The sequence below is a fragment of the Apodemus sylvaticus genome, chromosome 5 (genome assembly GCF_947179515.1).
Source record: "Apodemus sylvaticus chromosome 5, mApoSyl1.1, whole genome shotgun sequence".
Lineage (NCBI taxonomy): Eukaryota > Metazoa > Chordata > Mammalia > Rodentia > Muridae > Apodemus > Apodemus sylvaticus.
The window spans coordinates 38516997-38537782 of NC_067476.1; the positions used below are offsets into that span (position 1 = coordinate 38516997).

Sequence of the window (20786 nt, forward strand, 5' to 3'; positions counted from 1 at the left end):
CAGTAGTAGATCTCTTACTGAGCATGCACAAGTTTCAAGGTTCAGTTCCTAGTACCACAAACAGAAAACAACAACTAGGGCTGGTGAGATGGCTCAGTGGTTAAGAGACTGACTGCCCTCCTGAAGGTCCTGAGTTCAAATCCCAGCAACCACATGGTGGCTTACAACCATCCGTAATGAGATCTGACGCCCTCTTCTGGTGTGTCTAAAGACAGCTACAGTGTACTTACATATAATAATAAATAAATCTAGAAAAAAAATTAAAAAAAAAAGAAAAGAAAACAACAGCTATCTATATGAGTGGAATTTTGTTGTTGGTTGTAATAGGTGTCACTGTTGTTGTTTTATTGGCAGGGGTGGGGTGGGGTGGGGGTGGAGGGTGTGTGTGTCTCCCAATGTAGCCAAAGATAGCCTTAAACTCTTGATCCTCCTGCTTTGACCTCCAATACATTTGCATATTCTACAATACTCTCATCTTAAAATCAGGCTCATTGAAATGCAAAAGTTGTATTTTGCTAAAGAGATGTCTGTTCAGTTTCCCAAGTGTATGGGATTCCTTTCTTTGTTTTGTTGATGAGGTGGGATCTCACTATCTTTCTGAGGCTGGATTCAAGCCCCTGGGATTAGGCAATCATGCTTCAGCCTTCCCAGTAGCTGAGACTGCAGGCCTGCACCACCATACCCAGCCAGAATTACATTTGAAAGCATATTTAAGAAAGCCAGTCTTGCCTGGCGGTGAAGACTTTCAAAGGCAGGGTATTCTTGTTGAAGTTTTTAATGATGCTAGCTTTGTCTATCCCGGGTACAGATCAATTAGATATAGGCACAGAAACCCAATAGAGGAAAGCCTAACTGTCAGATCTGCTTCCAGCAAACATAGGCTGCAAAGCAGTTTGGACCTTGACCACGCTAAGCCTTCCTATTGTCTCAGCCTAACAGAATATGTGTGATGTGGTTACAAATGGACAAGCAAGACAACTGACTCTTTACCACTGCACTTGGTTTGAGGGTATGAATTTTATCTGTTGCTTCACAAAGAGAGGCACTCCACTGAGAGACATAAAAAGAAAATATGCCCAGTGTCTCTTCCCTCCTAGTCACCTACAAAAGTGTTCCTTTGTTCCCTCAGAGTTGTCTACTCAGCACCCATCTCTGCTGTTTCCTTACCTTCAAACACAACTCAAGTGTTATTGGCAATGGGTCTCTACTCTTCCGCTGCCCAAATACCTCAGGAAGCCAACCAAGTCCTCAACTCTCTACAATCACAGTAATGACAATCTTGTGAGTGACTGGTCTCTCAATTTAGGCTTCAGACAATCTGGGCACTGCATTACTTGGCACGTCTGAAACAATTGTCTTCCACCAAGTTCTGGCAATTAAAACCTCTGGAATGCTTTTATATACATTGGTGCCAAAGCTGTTTTTCTCCACCCTATATTAGTGTGTAGCATCTAGAGTTTCTCTTTTTAATTTTTTTAACCTAAATAAGGTGATATCTAATTTTCCCCATTTGTATGTAGAAGATGGTACCAGCCTTAGGTTGCACTGAGTTTAAATATTTTGTTTTCTTGGTTTTTTTTTTTTTCTTCTTTGTGGTACTAATGACTGAACTCAGGCATAAACCAGGCAAACAGTCTGCCAGTGAGCTGTATCCCAACCCTCGCCTTTATTTTTTTTAAGATAGGGTGTCATGTAGCCCATGTAGGCCTCTAATTTTCCATGTAGGTGAGGATAACTTTGAACTCCTAACCATCCTGCCTCCATAACTCAAGTGTTGAAAGTACAGGCATGTATCTCTACACACAGCTGAACTGGAATCTTAGGATTTTGGTTCCATCATTTAACGTATCAATTGGCATTCTCATTTTATTAGCAACTTCAAAAGAATACACACACACACACACAGACATACAGGCACACACAGAGGCATTGATTGACACAAAGACACATATACTCAGACTCACATAAAGGCACATACACAGACATAGACAAAGACACACAAACACACACACATATATGGACATATATACATATACAGGCACACACACAGACTACAAAGACACACACAGACACATATATAAACAGACACAGACACACATACACAGACACAGACACACACACACACAGACACACACAGATACACACACACACACACACACACACACACACACACACGGCTTTCTTCCATCTTTTCTGTGCTCCAAATGGCAACATTTGACTAAAGAGCAGCAAGAATAGAAGGCTCCAGGTTATGTCACTGCTAAAAGCAATGCCTGCATCTGTCCCTGTGCATTTCAAATTTGACCCCAAAACAACTTCTACCTTTCCAAAAATGTCAGGATCATAACTTCTGCCCCTTCTAATACATGCCTTCCACTTAAAAGTATGCTTGGTGGTTACTGAATTTTGGAGGAGGAACTAAAACTGCCCAAGCAAGTTCTTAGAGCATTCTTCTCTGCAATTTTCTCTGTGTGATCCTCTCTTCTACCAGGCACCAGCTGCCCCGGAGACTGCGGTTAGTGGGGTCCCATTTGTGCCTGTGACTGGAGATAGAGCCCGGTGACATGAGGGTTAGAATATTAACAAATACTAGGAGCCAGTCTGTGGGCACAGAACAAGCTAAAGTGTCCCATCAGTCTTATCAGAACAAAGAGGGAGAATTTTTTTCTCCATTGAGCAGACACCGTGTTTATTTATCCATCTCATCAGAAGTTAGACAGTGAGGAGCCATTTGTCACTGACACTTCCCAAAGCCCCGTCTTCATCAGCACGCTAAGTATGATTGTTCAACAGCTTCGGCTCCATCAAAATATGTTATTATTGAGATCGTCAATGTATCCCAGATAAAACAGGTCTATGACAGTTCCCTCATATGCCAGTTTCACAGTCCAAGCAAAGAAAGAAAGGAAATGAGCCTGACTCATTTGGCTCAAAAGCATGAGCAAATTCCTCATGTTATGAATTGGTTATTATGTTCTTCTTAAAAAGTTCTGAATTATCTGTTGATTAGAAAAATCTAGATGAGTACTGAAAAGAATTGACATCAGAGTTACAGATTTATAATTTCCACTATTCCCACTTACTTCCTATCTTCTTTGTAAATCTCATTCTGTTCCGTTTTTTTTTTTTTTTAAATAAGAATGAAGTGTGTGTGTGTGTACTTGTACCATTGCAAGTGTGTGGAGGTCAAGAGGAGGGGGGAGTTGGTTCACTTCCGCTTTGTTTCTGAAGCAATATTTCTGCAAGGGTGCTATGTATGCATCATTCCAGCCCATTCACCTATCTCTGCTTCCCATTGCCCTGCAGGAGTACAAGACAGACCAGACCAATCTGGCTTTCTTGTTGATTGAGGGTTACTCGACCTCTCCCGACTCTTTTGAAGCCAATCCTCAGAGCTGCATTCTTTTTATTATTTTTTTTTTCCGGAGCTCCATTCTTTTCTCTTAAAGTCCTACTTTGCATTCTGTTGCTGTGATAAAACACCATTACCGAGGAGCAACTCGGAGAGGAAAGGATTTATTTGTCTCACAGGTTACAGTCTACTGCAAATGGAAGTCAAGGTAGGAAATTAAGCACAGACCAGGGCAGAATGCTATTTACTAGATTACTCTCCATGGCTTGCTCATCTTGTTTGTTTGTTTGTTTGTTTGTAAATACAACCCAAGACTACCTGCCCAGGATGATACCACCCATAGTGGACTTGACCCTCTTATATCAATCACTAATTAATAAATTGTCCCATAGTCATGCATATAGGACAATTAATAGAGACAATTTCTCAAATGAGGTCCACAGATGACTCTAGTTTGTATTAAACTGACAAAAACTAAACAATCCAACTTATAACTTGTTAATTTGAAACACAAAAATATCACTATTAAACTATAGCCTTTCTTTTCTTGCTTATTCCTTATGCTAGTACCACACTATTGAATATACTATAACTTTCAAAGTTCCACAGTCTAAAATTTTAACACTTAAAAGTTCCAGATCTTTTAAAAAGTACAAAGTCTCTTAACTGTGTGCTTCTATACAATAAGAAAGTTGTATACTTTCTCATTCCAAGAAGGAAGAATCAGGGCGCTCAGTTACAATAAAAAAAAAAATCAAAGTAAAACCAATATCTATAGATGGAAAACAAATCCTGTAGCTCAGTGTCTATCATCTAAGAGTCATGATCTTCTGAGCTCCAAGGATCTTTGGCAGATCATTCCTCTGGCTCTGCCATCCACAGCACACTTAACTGGTAGGCTGTGCCAGCTCTGCTCCATAGCATGCTATGCTCGGTGGTCGGCCCATGGTCCTGGCATCTCCAATATGCTGGGATTTCTACAACAACAGAGCTTGTACTTTCACCAGTGGCTTAGCTGCTCTCCATGAGCTTTTCAGTTGTATAGCTTTCATGCTCCCAAGCCAGTACCACATAGTAGACATCTTACACATTACCAAGTTCAGCTTATAGTTTGATATACAGCCTTGTCCTTCTCTGGACCACAGCTTTTGTGTAAATACTTCTCAGAAGATTTTGCCTCAGTGATGGTGGTCTAACTAACCAGAACACTAGCTTGCTTCCTGTGGTGGCAAAATAGAACTTGAATTTCCTTCAGCCTTAAATCACGTGACTCTTGAAGTTCGAACACTTGAACTCATAAAAACCATCAGGTGAATGCTTACTAAATCTGTCCAACACTGCATAACTAAAACAAACCATGGGCATTGAGAGCTTAAACTCTTCAACTATCTGGGAAAGATTCAGAGATGTGTGGTAGGAAATAATTTACCATTATTCCGAGGCCTTTGATTCTGAACCACTGTTACTTCAAGTACGATGATGACTGATCCCAGCCTGGCTGCCTAACAGCCCACCTCAGCTCTGGGCTTTGTGTGGTTTCCACTGATCTCATCAGAGCAGGGATGCTCTCTCTCTCTTGATGAAAATGATGGTGAAAAGGTTACCTCCTAATGCAATGAAAACAAAAACAAGTTGGAAAAAGTTGAGCACGGTGGCACATACCTGTAATCACAGCAAGTGGAGTTCGCAGGCACTTTAAAAACTCTAAAATAACGTCATGCCATTTTCATATCTTTTAATTTGTGACATTCTTGAGTCAAATGCTCATAATTTCCATGGGCTTGGTCAACATGATTTGTTGATCTACACTGCAGGCCTTGTGTGTGTGTGTGTGTGTGTGTGTGTGTGTGTGTGTGTGTGTGTGTGTGTGTGTACACGTGTGAATAAACTGTTTTTATTGTATATATTAATTGTGTGCTGGCTAATTTTATGTCAACTAGAGCCACTGAAAAGGAGGGGCCTTAATTGAGAAAATGCCTCCTTAAGATTGAGCTGAAGGCAGGCCTGCAGGGCATTTTCTTAATTAGTAATTAACATGAAAGGGTCCAGCCCACTGTGGGTGGGGCCACTCTTGGGTTTGTGTGTTCTATAAGAAAGCAGTCTGAGTAAGCCATGGTAAGCAAGCCAGTAAGCAGCACCCCTTCATAGCCTCTGCATCAGTTTCTGCCTCCAGGTTCCTGTCCTGTTTGAGATCATGCTCTGATTTCCTTCAAAAATGAACAGAGATTTAGAAGTATAAACCATATAAACCCTTTCTTCCCCAAGTTGTTTTGGGTCATGGCATTTGTGTTGTTTGGTATATTTGACCCAGGGAGTGGCAGTATTCGGTGTAGCCTTATTGAATAGGTTTGACACTCTGAGAATGGGCTTTAATACCCTAGTCCTAGCTGCCTGGAAGTCAGTCTTTTCCTAGCAGCCTCTAGATAAAGATGTAGAACTTTCAGCTCGTTCTGCATCATGCCTGCCTGAACACTGCCATGCTCCCACCTTGATGATAATGGACTGAACCTCTGAACCTGTTAGACAGCACCAATTAAATGTTGTTCTTATAAGAGTTGCCTTGGTCATGGTGTCTTTTCACAGCAGTAAAAACCTAAGACTGTGTTTCATCATAGCAATAGTAACCCTAAACAAAACAGTTTCTTCCTTCTTTGCTTTGCCTGAACCTGAAGCCATTTGAGATAATCTGTCTTATCATCTGTGACAGAATGAGTCTGTTCACAAACTTAGTCTGTGAGCCTAAGCAGAAGAAAGAAAGGGGGTTCTTTCCCCCTTTCAGGGGGTAATTTCCCCTGAGAGAGAGTTAAGAGTTTGATGTGCCAACTATGTGTTTCTAGAGAATAAGCAAGACCTCAGAGGCCATGGTCCTCTTTGGATACAGTGGATTCTATCTATGCTCCTGTTGACTATGTGGTCAACAAAGAGAAGAGGAAAAATGTGGCCTAAGACCACAAAGATTGGACAAAGATTGCTAAACTTCATCATGGGCGTTTTCCTCCTCCTCTTCCATTTGCTTCCTCTGTGAGAATCCACAAGAATAAAACTGAGTCTGAATCACTAACTATAACTGAAGTCATGCCTACTGATTATTTTGAGGTCTACCTCTTAAAGAGAACCTCAGGGTTGCACCTCCAATCCCAGTGAAAGAAGACAAGGATTTCTCAGATGAAGCAGAACTCTGTGAGGAAATTGGCCAGATGCCCTGAGTGACTGCCTGCCCGGAGCAAAGCTGACTCTGAGATGACCTTCTGACCAGTAGCCTCAAAGTGGCCTGTTTCTGAGATAAGCATATACTTCTGGTCCTAATATAATGCAAATTCCAGGTTTTGTTTGTTTGTTTGGCTGATTGATTTCACTCCTAAATGCTCCTGGGAAAATGGAGGACATCCTGGTTGTTGTGATCATAAAAAGAGAAATAGACATGAGAATATGTTCTATGGTGGTGTGGGGGAAGGGAGTGCCTCAGTGGGTCTAGGCATCCTTCCCCCTGAGGGACCACACACACAACAGTATAACATAGAATAGAGTTTATTCAGGGCATGGGGAGGAGAGTTAAAGGGGTAGTGGAGGCAGAGAAAGGCAGAGAGAGGGAGAGAGTAGAGAAGCAGAGGCCGGCCATGACCACTTGGAGAGAGGGAGGAAGAGAGGGGAACCCAAGAGGGGGCAAGAGAGAGGCTGAGAGTGAGAGAATAAGAGCTGTAAGAGAGAGGGGAGGGGCTGAGCAGACCCATTTATAGTAGGCCAGGCCTACCTGGCTGTTGCCAGGTAACTGTGGGGTGGAGCTTAGAATCCTAACACTGGTAATAGCTGAGATCGAATCCCCCACCAGTTCAGTGAACTGGTGTACCTGATGTACCAGAGGCACAGGTATCCATCTGGAAAAGATCGAAGTTGAAGGCTTCTGGCTTTTCTCAGTCTACTCAAGACCAGAGCAGTTGTGGCTGCTGCTCTTCTATCCCAGGCCAGGCTGTGCAAAGCTGGCAGCCCTGGGAGTCACAGGTTAAGCCGTTCTCCAGTGCTTTTTGCCCCTTCATGTATGAATCAAATTGCAGTCTCAGATCCAGGCTATGTACTAGTGCTGTCCTGGAGAACTACCCACCCAACGGGTGTGTTGGATGGCCAATGGCTCAGAAACTTCTTCAAGCCTCTGTTCTAGGAGCAAGCAGCCTTGGCCAGCTTCTTCTTTGAGACCTCTATCCTACAGCCTCAGTGTGTGGTTTGAGTCTCTCCCCTCTTGACCTCCTCCTGTCTTGAGGGGAGAATGCCAGTCGTCTAGGTCAGCCATGGGTTCTGTGGGGGGAATTACTCACCTTTTACAGGGAGAAGAAGGGTTGGTACTATCATGGAGATGTAAGCTCCAATGTCTTCAAAGGACAGAAGACCAGGTCTCTGGGTAACAGAGAAGACACTAAACATTGATAGAAGCTCTAAATGACTCAAGAGGACTAGGCTACATTTTCTTTGGTTTTGTTTTGTTGAGACAGGGTTTTGATATGAGCCCAGGCTGCCCTCAAAATATGCATGCTCCTGCCTCAGCTGCCCATCGCATGGCTAAGACATGTTCCAGCATCACCCGTCCCTTTAGCTTCTCTACCCAGGAACAGGGACAGGGCCTGAAAACAGCTTTGGAGTGCAAAAACCAAGTGTGCATGCTAGTAGGAGAGAGAGATTGACAAACTGGCCAATAGTTTTCATGCAGAGTGTCTGAAAGAAATGGAGAAATTTATATGACTTAAATACACATTGTACCACCAATAGCTTGTGGGAGCCTACAATGTAACTCAGTATATAACTCAGCTTTAATATGTATATATACATATTATATATATATATATACATAGCCTGGGAAAATATAGGCTAATGTTATATATGTATGTATATATAATGTATCTGTATGTGTATATATTATATACCATAATGTATATATTATATACATTATGTATATTTAATATGCTGGGGGCCATAGTTCAATCCTCAGACTTGTGCTTATTCACATTGTGTGTGCTTCTGGGTGTCTTGCATGAACAAGAGTGCATACAAAGATTGCAGAATAAATAGGAAAGAGATTAAAAGTCCAAGTCAGGTATCACTTGTCTCTAGTTTAGATTCTACCACACCAGCCCTACCTTCTTCCACTTTATTAATTTGGAAACTAAAGAAATGGCTCAGCAGTTAAGGTCACTTGGCCCCTCACTTAGGAGGTCTAAGCAAGAAGATAAAATACACACATGTAAGGAAAGAATTCTACAGCTATAATAATGGGCAGCCTATTAGACTGAGCTTCCAGGAGGCCAAAGCAAAAAGGGAAATATATAAAAAAAATACTTCTTGGCTAAAGACCACCTCCCATTACCAATTCTTCAACTTTTTTTTTTTTAATCTTAAGGCTCATAAGCATGGGTATTTATCTTCAAGAAGAGACTATTTAGGGAGTTTCATTATGGTTTTCTTCAAGTATTTGATGGGATGCCAAGTGCAAAAAGGAAAAGACTGCTCTGGGTAATTCCAGATCGCAGAACTAGAATCAATGAGTGTAAGTTAAGAGGAACAGATTTAGGTTAAAAATAAAGAACTTTCTAACAATTAGAGTTGTCCATAAATGGAATGAGCTGTCTGGCAAAGAAGTGAGCCCCCTGTTACTGGAAGTGATCAAACAGAGGCTGGCCGGCCATCTGTCAGGGATAAGAAGGATTTGTGCAGAGCGAGAACATTATGCAACAGTGAGATACAGGCTCTTCATGACAGTTTTATTTATAATAGTCACAGAACAGATAACATCAACCTAAATGTCCAACCATGGGGGATTTGCTATTTATGGCAAGTGTTCATGGGTTTTTCTTACAGGTTTTCCATATAATAAAAACGTACTAAACAATGAATTGGGAGAAGCTGATGATCTACTGGTCCCAAGAAAATCAGGCTGTGGAGAAAGCACACATAGAGACATGGAAAGACCCCACCAAGGGCACAGTGCTCATTCATAGTGACCATACTGGCCCTCACTGACAGGTCAGGTCTCCTTTACATTTTACAGCGCTCTCTATATCTTCTTCTTTAGGCTCTTAAGACTTAACTTCATCAAGAGAAATAAAGTTGAGAAAAGCAGGAACAGCCAGGCTTGGTGGCTCAGGCCTTTAATCTTTATTCTCAGTAGGCAGAGACGGGCAGATCCCTGTGACTTTCAGTTTAACCTACTCTACTTATTGAGTTCTCCCAGGCCTATCTCAAAATACCAGGAACAAACAAAAAACCTTCCCCCAAAACAAACCAACCATGAGAATTCCACAAACCAGAATCAAATCTAAAAAGTCGTTCATTATCAGTCCTGGAGGCCTTTAAAACCTAATAGTTTATGATTTTTATTTGAAACATAGGTCGGCTTCTTTTTTGCTTGTAAATTATAAATATCCCTCAACAGAGAAATATTGCCTGCAATTATGTTTACTTTCAATAGAATGAGTTTCTGATTCAGAGGTCATTTTCATTTGAAGTCTGTGCTATAGTTCCTGGGCATCAAATGCGTGTTTGATATCCTTGAGACTTGTGCTTATGCATGCTGTGGGTGTCCTGTATGAACAAGAGTGCACACAAAGACTGCCTAATAAATAGGAAAGAGATTAAAAGTCTGAGTCAGATATCATGGGTCTGTAGTTTAGATTCTGCCATACCAGATCTACCTACCTCCATTTTAATTTTATTTATTTGGGGACTGAAGAAATAGCTCAGCAGATAAGAAAACTTGGCTACTCTGTCAGAGGACCCACATGGAAGCTCACAGTTGTCTGTAACTCTAGTTCCAGGGGATCCAACACCCTCTTCTAACCTCTATTGGCATTGCATGTACTTGGTGCACAGATATATGTAGGCAAAACATCCAAACCCATAAAACTAATAAAAATATTGTGTGTGTGTGTGTGTGTGTGTGTGTGTGTGTCCTTGGGGGTGTGAAGAGAGCATGGAATCCTCTGGAACAAGATGTGGGTGCTAGGAACAGAACTCTGGTCTTAACTCTTAATCCTCCACCTAGCCCCAGCTTCCTTTATATGTACTAACAGGCAGTTCTGGAGAAACCTCAGTGTGTGTCAGGCCTAGGGTAAGGACTTTGAATGCAGTGGAATCTTCCAAACAGTCCTCTGACGTGAAACTTGTTCTAAGACTAAAGCACAGACAATCTCTTGCCAAGTTCATAATTAGAAAGTGATGGACTAGAAGTTACACATAAGTGGGACCAACCTCAGGACTTCTGGTCAACCTTGGTCTGTACCATGCTGCCTTTGATAGGCGTGGGAGGGTCCATTACTTAACACATTCAGAAATGCCTGGCAGAAAAATGGGCAATTGGAAAATTAGTTTCCCCTTAAGCTTTTCCATTGCCATTTGGCCCTAGAAAGACTTATGATTGTATTCCTCGAAATTCTCTAGCAGCACGCTGGGGAAAGGTGGCTGTGGAGCAGGTGGTTTTATGAGTTATCAATGACACCCATGTCAAAGTGGGGATTGTTAGAGACTGCCCTCTGGATGCCATTCTGGGGCAGATTCTTTGATATTTCATCAATGATTTACATGGGTAGAACAGAAAATAAGCTGCTAGAACTGACAGATGATAGCACACTGCTAGCAGATGACACCCATCGTCAGCTCGGAAGGCGAGCATCCAGGACAGGATTAGAATTCCAAATGGTCTGGCAAGATGGAGAAGAGGTGGAGGCAGAGAGAATGAACTTCATTAGCAACTAGCACAGAGAAATAGCTTCTAGTGAGGGCCAATAAGATGATCTCCCTGGTGTGGCCATGGCCATGGCCTCCAGTGAAGGATTCTGGCTTGAGAGTCCATGCTGGGAGTAGCTCATAATTGGAAAAGAGACAGAAAGTCAAGTGGAATTCTGAAAATGTTCTGACAGATAGGACTGTGTTGGATGCACTCGATTTTCCCCCATTATAAAGGCACAGAGGAAGCAGGAGTCTTTGTGGCTGCAAGGTATTAGGCAATGGGAGAGGGAGGGGCTGCCCTTCCTTAATCCCACGATTTGGGAAGTTGAGGCAGGAGGACTGCCATGAGTTTAAGGCCAGCCTGGACTGACCACAGAATGACAAAGTTAAGTTCAAGCCAGTCTGAGCTACAGTGTGAGACTCTGTTTTAAAAAGAACAAAACAAAACAGTAGATTGCCAACAATTCATTTAGAAATCATTTGCTGAGCCCTGTTTATGTGCTAGCCTTTGTACTGGGCACTTGGAGACCAAAAGGACCAAGACAAGTTTTGTGCCCTGAGCTCGGAGACAACGAACATGTGTAAAGGCTGGGTCCCTAGCCAGATAGTGGTGGTACACTCCTTTAATGCCAGCATGCAGGAAGCAGAGGCAATCATAGCTGAGCTTTAGGCCAGCCTAGTCTACAAAGTAGGTTCTAAAACAGCCAGAGCTACACACAGAAACCCTCTCTAGAAAAACAAACAAACAAAGAAGCAAACAAGCAAGCAAGAAAGGCTGGGTCCCTGAAATTACATCATATCAGCTAACTCCATGCACCTCACTTTAATTTCTTTTCCTTTCCTTCCCACTGTCTCTTGTTCTTTTCCATCTCATCTATGGAGTCTTTGGGTCTGCGTTTATATCCCACTCGCAAGGTAGGACAAGTAGTTCTATGAAGTCCCTCCCACCTGAGGCGCTGGCAGAATACCCAGTACCTCTCCTCTTTTATTTCAAGAAATTTCTGTAAAATTATCTTTTACACTCCAGATACTCTTATGGCTTTGTTTAAAAATTGTTATTTTTGAGAATTCCATACAATACTTAAGTATTATATTTATATAATTTTCCCCCACCTTCTCCCCCTTCCAACTCCTCCCATTGTCCTCCCGACTTCTACTAAATTTATGACTTTTATTTTTCTCATCATCATCATCATCATCATCATCATCATTATCATCATCATCATCATCATTATATGCATGCATACATGTGTATATAAATGCAATGTGCCAACTCCATTTAGTGTCGCTTAAATGTCTATTGACTTAAGGTGGACCTCTTGGGATTGGATAACCTATAGGGGATTTGGCCCTGGATTCTCCCTCTCTCAACAGCCATGAATTGCCTCTAGCTCCTTATCTAGGCGTGGGTCCTTAAGAAATACACCTCATTCATATTGTGATGTCAACTGGCGCTGTCATCATGTGGTCCTTGCTTAGGTGACTATACTATTAAGACTTCATGGGCACTGCTCCCTGTCTATGTAGAAGATAGTATCTCACAGTCAACGCTATGCACTTCTGGCTCTTATGACCTCTCTGCTCCTCTTCTGCAGTCTAGCCTTAGCCTTAACTATAGGTATCGTGTTGTATATATATCAAATGAGGCTGACCGATGGTCATTATGTATAATGATATGCATAATCTCATTATGACCCGTTTTAGATTTCTGTCTCTGTCTACTGCAAAAAGAAGCTTCTTTGATGAAAGGCAAGAACCACACTTCTCTGGATACAAGCATTAGTATTTAGAATGCAATTAATACTGGTTTGGGAAAATAGTAGTAGTAGGTTCCCCTCTAGTGTTCATGACTTCACCACCTGTGTGTATTTGGCTGGCTTTACAGACACTGTATAGTTTCTCTCCTGTTGAGCAGGCTATAAGCCCAATCAGGTGGCTTTTGGGTACCACCAAGATATTAAGTGTCACTATTGCATCCCTGAGAATACCTTACCAAGTTGGTTATTGATGTGGCTCAATCAATATGATATTGGGTAGAAATATTGATTGTTTTTTTTTCTCTTGGCAGCTTGCATAGCACATTCAGATACAATCAGAGCTATTTCAGAGACAAAACTTCCAGGTCAGTGCCAGCTCTATTCCTCCAAGTCCTGTGTCTGAAGCGTATGGTATCTTCAGTAATAGGGTCTTAACCTTCAAGTTCCAAAGGCAACCAAGGACAAGACAATAGCCTGTTTGTTTTGGGAATCTCTTGGATTTCCCTGATCAACAACGGGAATGGAGATTTCCCATGCCTGCTACTATGGGTTTGGGGGAAGTAGTATCATCCTGAGTGGCATAACTTTAAATTGTTTTATATATTATTACATAGAAATATATTATATAATATATTACAGATATGTTTGTTACCTTCCATTCCCCTTCCTCAGATAGAGCTGTCCTCATTTTCCCATTCTTCTTTTTGTGGCACCTGTGCTCTGCTATCCAGATGTTCTTTTAAGAGTATAGGAAATAAGCAAGACTTAGAGGAGAATGGGCCCCCAGTGCTGGCTGGCTTATTTTGGCTGATAGGAAAGGACTTGAACTCTCTTGTTAAGAGAGGGTGGGTCTTGCAGGACCCTCGTGCAGTGGGTCAGTGCTGCTTTATGAGAAAAGGAGTGAACGGTGAATTTCGGGTTTGGAGAAGGGTAGCTTGCTTTTGGTAGACAGAATGGGTTGACACAAGATAGACTAGAGACAAGGGTCCTCTGAGAGACAGTTGCTACTAATCTACTGACCCTAGTGGGAGAAGAAAGAAGCCATCACAGAAGATGCATAGAAGTCAGAGATGTAAAGACCGCACTGGCTGGATTTGGCACCTAACATGACTAGTAATGCAAGAGGAGGAGTAAGTGGAAGCAACCAGTAGATCCAAGACATAGATCTTAGGAAATAAAAATATTATCAGATTGAATGTGGCAGTGACAGGGTGACAGTAGATCGAGGCAGAGGCAGCATGATAGGCAGATTGATTTCATGCTGTTCTGTGATTGGTAGATAAAAGCCACGTGTTTCCGTGTTTCCAGGATGGCGCTTGAAAAATACGTTCCATGAAGAGTCTCCTCCCGGAAGTAAAGGTGTGTTTTCAACTCTCTACCCATGCATCCCACCGACACAACACTCCCCACGCCTCAGTGTGCTGTCATTCATGAATACATATGAACTCCCAGTTCCCTTTATGATTCTCCACGCTTCCAAATACCAGGGCTACAAAACTCTAGCAGTTCATGCCACTCTCCTCTCCTCCCGCTGACAACTGGCTACCAAAACAGTGAGCTCCAAAGTCACAGATTCCTACAGTCATAACCAACATTTCCTTGATTTGTTCTCTTGGTCCTCACAATGGGGTTGAGATACTTTCTATATAAAGCTGGCTCAGCATAGAGAACAGAATTCAAAGTCAACCTAGGATGAACAGACCCATGAAAATGATCCTGGGGGTGGGGCATTTACTTATGGTGCACAGGGAGGTCGGAGGACAGCTTGTGACAGTCACTCAGAGTCTTTCTTGGGGAATGGGGAGCCCTGGAACCCCCAAAGTCTCCCTAAGTTCCCGGCTTTGGGTTCTTGTTGCTCAAATTTAAAGAATAAAATTTGTGGACCACAGAGGATGAGTCTGACTTTATTATAAATTTGTAGCTCCCAGGGGAAGAGCCCCAGTGCATCAGGAGGGGGTCCCAGAAAACAGGGGACCAGTGTGCTGCTAGCTTGGGCCCTCAAAGGACTTATACTAGAATATGTGGCGAGGCACAGGGAGAGTAAATTGGTTAGGCCAGTGGGCTCAAGCAAGTGTACAGGGGCCTCTTGTCACTTTCCTTCACATGGTCACAGGTAGTGTTTAGGGTTTCTGAGGGAAGGAAGAATCAAGAGACAGAACTCTCTTCTGCAGTTCCTGGCCTCTGACAAGGATTCTCAGGACCGCTGCTTTGGCACCCATGCCCTAGTGGATCCTGTTGTCACTACTTCCACTGTGTGGGTTTCCGGAGTGATGCTCAGGTCACCAGGCTTTATAGCAAGTCCCCTCACCCTTTGTCAAATCTTGCCAGTCCAGTTGGAGTTTTCATACAACACACACACACACACACACACACACACACAGCGTTGAGTTTTAGGTATCTCTATCCAGGGATGTTGCCCTGTTGCTTTGGAGAGAGAAGCTTTTCCACCGAAAATAGTATCTTTTTAGTTCCAGGTTGCATGGGTGTCTCTTTGAATTCCTTTTATCTCCCTTCCTTGGATTAGCTGTTTCGAAAAGCAATACCCTGAGCCAGGAAGGGCAGAGCAGCCTGGAAAGGAAGAAAAGAACGTGGCTGAAGAGATGGCTCAGCACATAAGAATACAGATCCAGGTTTGTTTCCCAGAACTCTTGAGAAGTTTGGAACTTCAGTCCCAGTACCTCCGTCTGGCCTCTATTGGCACCAAGCACATTTGTAGTACACATATATCCATGCAGGCCCTCACACATACACATAAAATAAATAAACCTTAAAAAAAAAAGGAAAGAAAGGATTGGGCTGGAGATGTAACTCAGTTGTTACTGTGTTTATGAGAAATGCAGGAAGCCCTGGATTCCTCTCCAGCACTATATAAATCAGGCATGCTAGCATAAGCCTATAATCCCAGCACTCAGGAGGTAGAGACAGGAAGATCAGAAGTTCAAGGTTATCTGTGGCGACAGGGTTATCCTTGAATTTGAATCTCAGCTGTGATTCATGCAACCCTGTCTCGGAAAAGAGAAATTAAGGAGAGCAGACAACAGAAACCTAAGCACATGACTATTGGGCTCAGAGAAGGGAGATGTTTAAAAAATGACAGGTTGTCTGGAAAGAAACCAATATATTCATATATATGATTTATTTCTTTATTTTGTGTATAGGAATATTCTATCTGCATGTACACTTGCATGCCAGAAGAAGGCATCAGATCACATTATAGATGGCCATGAGCTGGGAATTGAACTCAGCACCTTTGGAAGAGCGGTTGGTGCTCTTAACTGCTGAGCCATCTCTCTAGACTCTGAAGAATTATATCTTACAGAAATAAAACAAAGGGAAGATTGAACGATTGAACTAACCATCACTGCAATGAGCAGGGGGGGGTCAAGGGGAAGCAGGAAGAAACTCTGCGCAGGGGGGATAACAGAAGTGAGAGAACTGGAAGAATAGAGTGTTCCAAGGAAGAGAAGAGACGATGGGGTGTTGCCTTCTCTACTTTCACTGTATCTCTGCTCCAAGACCACAAGAGAAGATGTGGTCTAAAGGTGAAGGTGTACACGCCATCAATCTCAGAGATGAGAGGACAGGCTGGGTACCGAAGGATCGAGGGAGACCCTGGTGAAGTGACAGTTCCCTTAACCTTTCATGAGGAACAGCTAATTACTGAGTTTTTATTTTGACTTGAGGAACCCATTGGTTCTCTGTGCATATTGGTTCCTTTTGATTACACATCTTGCTAATTAGTGGTGTGAAATTGGTTACTTTTCCATTAAATCAAGCATTTCTTTCCCCTTTTTAGTAAGAATTATTTACTTAATTTATGTATGTGAGTACACTGCAGCTGTCTTCAGACACATCAGAAGAGGACATCGGATCCCATTACAGATGGTTGTGAGCTACCATGTGGTTGCTGGGATTTGGACTCAGGACCTTCGGAAGAGTAGTCAGTGCTCTTAACCTCTGAGCCATCTTTCCAGCCCAACTCATAGACTTTTAAAGTAGTGTATCGTCTGGGTTTCCGAATGACCTTGCAGTGTATTAGAGATGATGAGTTCTGGGACAAGAATAGGATGTGTTTAAAATGAATACAACTTGGCAAAGCTACAATTTTTGAAAAGAAAAACAAAAACCTCTCTAGCCCAGGGATTCCTTGTTATTTTTACTGAAACTTACCAAAATAAAATCATCTAACATATATGTTTATTATGAAGATATATCAAAGGGCTAGAAAGAAGCTTCAGTGGATAAAGGCTTGATGCCAATCCTGATAACAGGAGTTCAATGTTTGGCACGCACATGATAGGAGAGAACCAACATCAGGAAGTTCTTCTCTGATCCACACACCATGACATGTTTGTGTATCTCTCCCACACAAACAAATACATTTCATTAAAAATAATTTTCAAAACTCATGAATGTGTAGCAAATGCAAAATCCCTATGACATACCATTTGTAAACAGATCTCAGTCACCTTCTAGACTTTCAAAACACACACACATGCATGCACACATACATATCCTTTCTGTGATTTGCCCAGTTTATCCTATCTCCTATTTCCCATCAAAATAAAAAGGGGCTGGAGACCTGGCTCACTGGTTAGGAGCACATGCTTTTGCAGATGAGTTTGGTTCCCAGCACCCACTATGTGACTCAGTTACCTGTCACCCACCCCAGCTCCAGGGGAATCAGATGTCTCTGGCCTCCACAAGCACCTGGACTCCTGTACACACACACCCCACCTCCCTTATAAACACATAATTTAAAACAAAACAAATCTTAAAAACGCTAGCATCAACAATTAGCACCATGATTGTTGTTGGTGGTGTTGGTAATGACATCACTTTATCACAGAGGAGTCACCAGGATGACTCATAGGTACTGAAGCTGTATCTGCACTGGGGTCCTTCACACCAGATGATGGGGTGTTGCCTTCTCCACTTTCAATGTATCTCAGACAAGGAGATGCCCACAAGCAGGTCCCCCTAGCCTCTCTGTAAGGTGTATTACAAAGTATATCTGCTCAAAACTCAGGTTAGATACAATTGAATACCACGATGCAGTTGCCAGGTAGTTTTCTTTAGTGGGGAGCAGTGTGGCTGTCTCAGCTTGATGTGATAAATATCTAAATCACATCGTAAGTGATGAAAATGGAAACTCCAACAAAACCTTCATAGCTGAGATCTCCATGTGGTCCAGCTAATATTGTAGTGCTAGTGGACTTGGGGGTGAGGGGGTTCAGTGATAGAGCATGTATCTAAAAGGCACGCGTCCTTATCACTATAAGCATGCAAAGATAACATGGGTACATTCACTACTGGATGATACACTAGTAAAAACCAGGAAGGGGGGGCATATGTAAGCTCTATTATATTGAAAAGATTACTATTGCATTTAGTGTTTGAGACACTTTTTCCCCCCTCATGGTTGATTCCCTAGATATGCGCACTTATCTTGTAAGTCTTTGGATCACTGGTTTAGTAAAAGCCATATATGGAGACTCAATAAAACTAGCTTCTTTGCTGCCCTCATTTGTGATGAAGATGCTCTTCATCTTAGGTCATTTAAAGTCCCGTGAACAAGGGATGCCACACATAAAACTCACTGTGAACTTCACATAGGGGGCTCTTAGTAATAACTAACATTGATTGAGGGGTTTACCCTGCCCTTAGTGCTCTGTGAGGTGTTTCTCATTTAATGCTCACAGTGAAACTCAGAAAATTCCTATAAATATCCCAGTTTTATAGATGAGCCAAGTTGAGATGCAGGAAGTTCAAGTGACTGTAGCTATGGGTTAGACACTGCTGCTCTCAAACCTGGAAGGAGGGCTCAGCATTCCACAGACAGATGTCCCCCGACTAAGCCCAGCACTCCCCAGACGAGAGCTACACACCCTTATACCCTGTTCTTCTTTCCTTTCCCACTCATCCTGGGTGGGATTCTGATTTACTGTTAGCTCAGGGCATACCCCACACCTCACAAACTGATCCCTCTACTTCCTTTGGAGGAAAAATTCAACATCAAATCAAATTAAATGGACCAAATGAGGAGAATAAAAAGCAGTCTTTTTAGACAGGTTTAAAAAGTAAATCAACTGGATGTCTGAATGTAGAAGAATGCAATAGACCCAGAAAGATAAATACGGTATGTATTTGCTAATATCTGAATATTAGACATTAAATAAATGATAACCATGCTACACTCTGTAGACATAGAGAGGTTAAGCATAAAGGAAGGGGTAGGGTGGATGGGGGCACATGGATCTCCCTGGGAGATGGAAATATAATAGATTTTATGAGTGGAATGGAGGCGAAAGACAATAATCAGAGGGTCAGATGGGGAGGGGGAGAGGAGATGGATCTAGGGAGGGAATGAGGAGAGAGACAGCTAGAGTTAAAAAGCATTTGAGGGATGGTATGGAAAGCTACCTATATTATAGGAAGCAGTGAAAACTTCCTATCATATACAAAGGTGATGGTAATGAAGTCTCCAAATAACAAGGAAGATAGAACTCCTACTGGCATGTTCATTATCACCAAATGAGGCTTCTAGAGCTGGGACTGGGTTCCATCCAGTTGTGGGTCAAAGGGAGCCCATGAACAATGATGAGCCAGTCTGCCTCCATCTTGGGCTCTCTTATAGTAAGAATTCATTCCTATTTATAAATAAATCTGTTTCAAGTATGGGGTTATTTCCCTCCTGTAACCTTAACAACAAATGATTCTACACTGCCTGTTTCAGAAAATGACAAGCAAGCATTTGTTTCAAAACATCTTTATGACTACCTTGTTGTGACGACCTTGCAATCATGTCTTTGTTTCAAGGGGTCGTTATGACTAACTGCTTATGCTTCTTTTCTGCCTCTATAATCCTGCCCATTTGCTTACCAAGTCCCCCATTTAGAAACCTCCTACTCCTGAACTACCACAGAAACCCTTATCTATGTCCAATGCTGATCTCTTGAGCCCCACCTTAGGGAGAGACAGGAATAAAAAAACTTGCTTTAATTAATTTGTCCATAAGTTGGGTTGGTGGTCTTTCTCCTCCAGTCTGTAAGATCAACTCATCCCCAAACAATCCAGGCTGTTGCCAAGTTGCTCTCCACAAACTGACAGCCCCCATTGGTGAAGACAATACCCACATAACTCATTGGATGTGGAGAGCTCAGGCTCGTGCCTACATGGAATTTTCACCCCCATGTTCTAGTGTCTCTGACACAGAAAAGTACTCGGTGGGTCACCAAAAGAGAAACGTAAACACCAGCCCAACCATCAAACCTCTGACCTATGATCTGTTCTGCCTACGATAATATGCCAGGGCATAAGGGTGGCACAAACCTTGTGGAAGTAACCAACTGACGTCTGATTTGATTTAAGGCCTACTTCACGAAATGAAAGCCATACCTGATACTGCTTGGGTGACTGTCTTAGTCAGGGTTTCTATTCCTGCACAAACATCATGACCAAGAAGCAATTTGGGGAGGAAAGGGTTTATTCAGCTTACATCTTCCACATTGCTGTTGATCACCAAAGGAAGTCAGGACTGGAACTCAAGCAAGTCAGGAAGTAGGAGCTGATGCAGAGGCCATGGAGGGATGTTTTTTACTGGCTTGCTTCCCCTGGCTTGCTCAGCCTACTATCTTATAGAACTTAAGAATACCAGCCTAGAGGTGGTACCACCCACAAGGGGCTTTCTCCCTTTGATCACTAATTGAGAAAATGCCCCACAACTGGATCTCATGGAGGCACTTCCCCAACTGAAACTCCTTTCTCTGTGATAATCCCAGCCTGTGTCAACTTGACACACAAAACCAGCCAGTAGAAGTGACCAAGAACCAGAGTCTATATAGCCTAGAGACCTAGGAAATACTACTGATCTTAAAAAAAAAAGTCACAATAAAATGACCCCTAACGTTATTCTGCTATACTTATAATTCAGGACCTTGCTTGGCTATTGTCAGAGAGACTTCTTT

At 42.4% G+C, this 20786-nt stretch overlaps 1 long non-coding RNA gene across 3 annotated transcripts in view; it reads left to right on the forward strand.

The window, feature by feature from the left end:
* The window catches only part of LOC127685382 (uncharacterized), a 104934-nt gene that overhangs the window by 37832 nt on the left and 46316 nt on the right, over positions 1 to 20786 (forward strand). For 2 of the 3 annotated variants that reach the window (XR_007977859.1, XR_007977860.1), the window contains exons 2-3: positions 13131 to 13184; positions 14128 to 14178. This is a non-coding gene — a long non-coding RNA (uncharacterized LOC127685382). Of the gene's footprint in view, positions 1 to 13130; positions 13185 to 14127; positions 14179 to 15343; positions 15450 to 15977; positions 16214 to 20786 lie in introns of those variants that run through there. The other variant, XR_007977858.1, reaches the window with a different exon arrangement.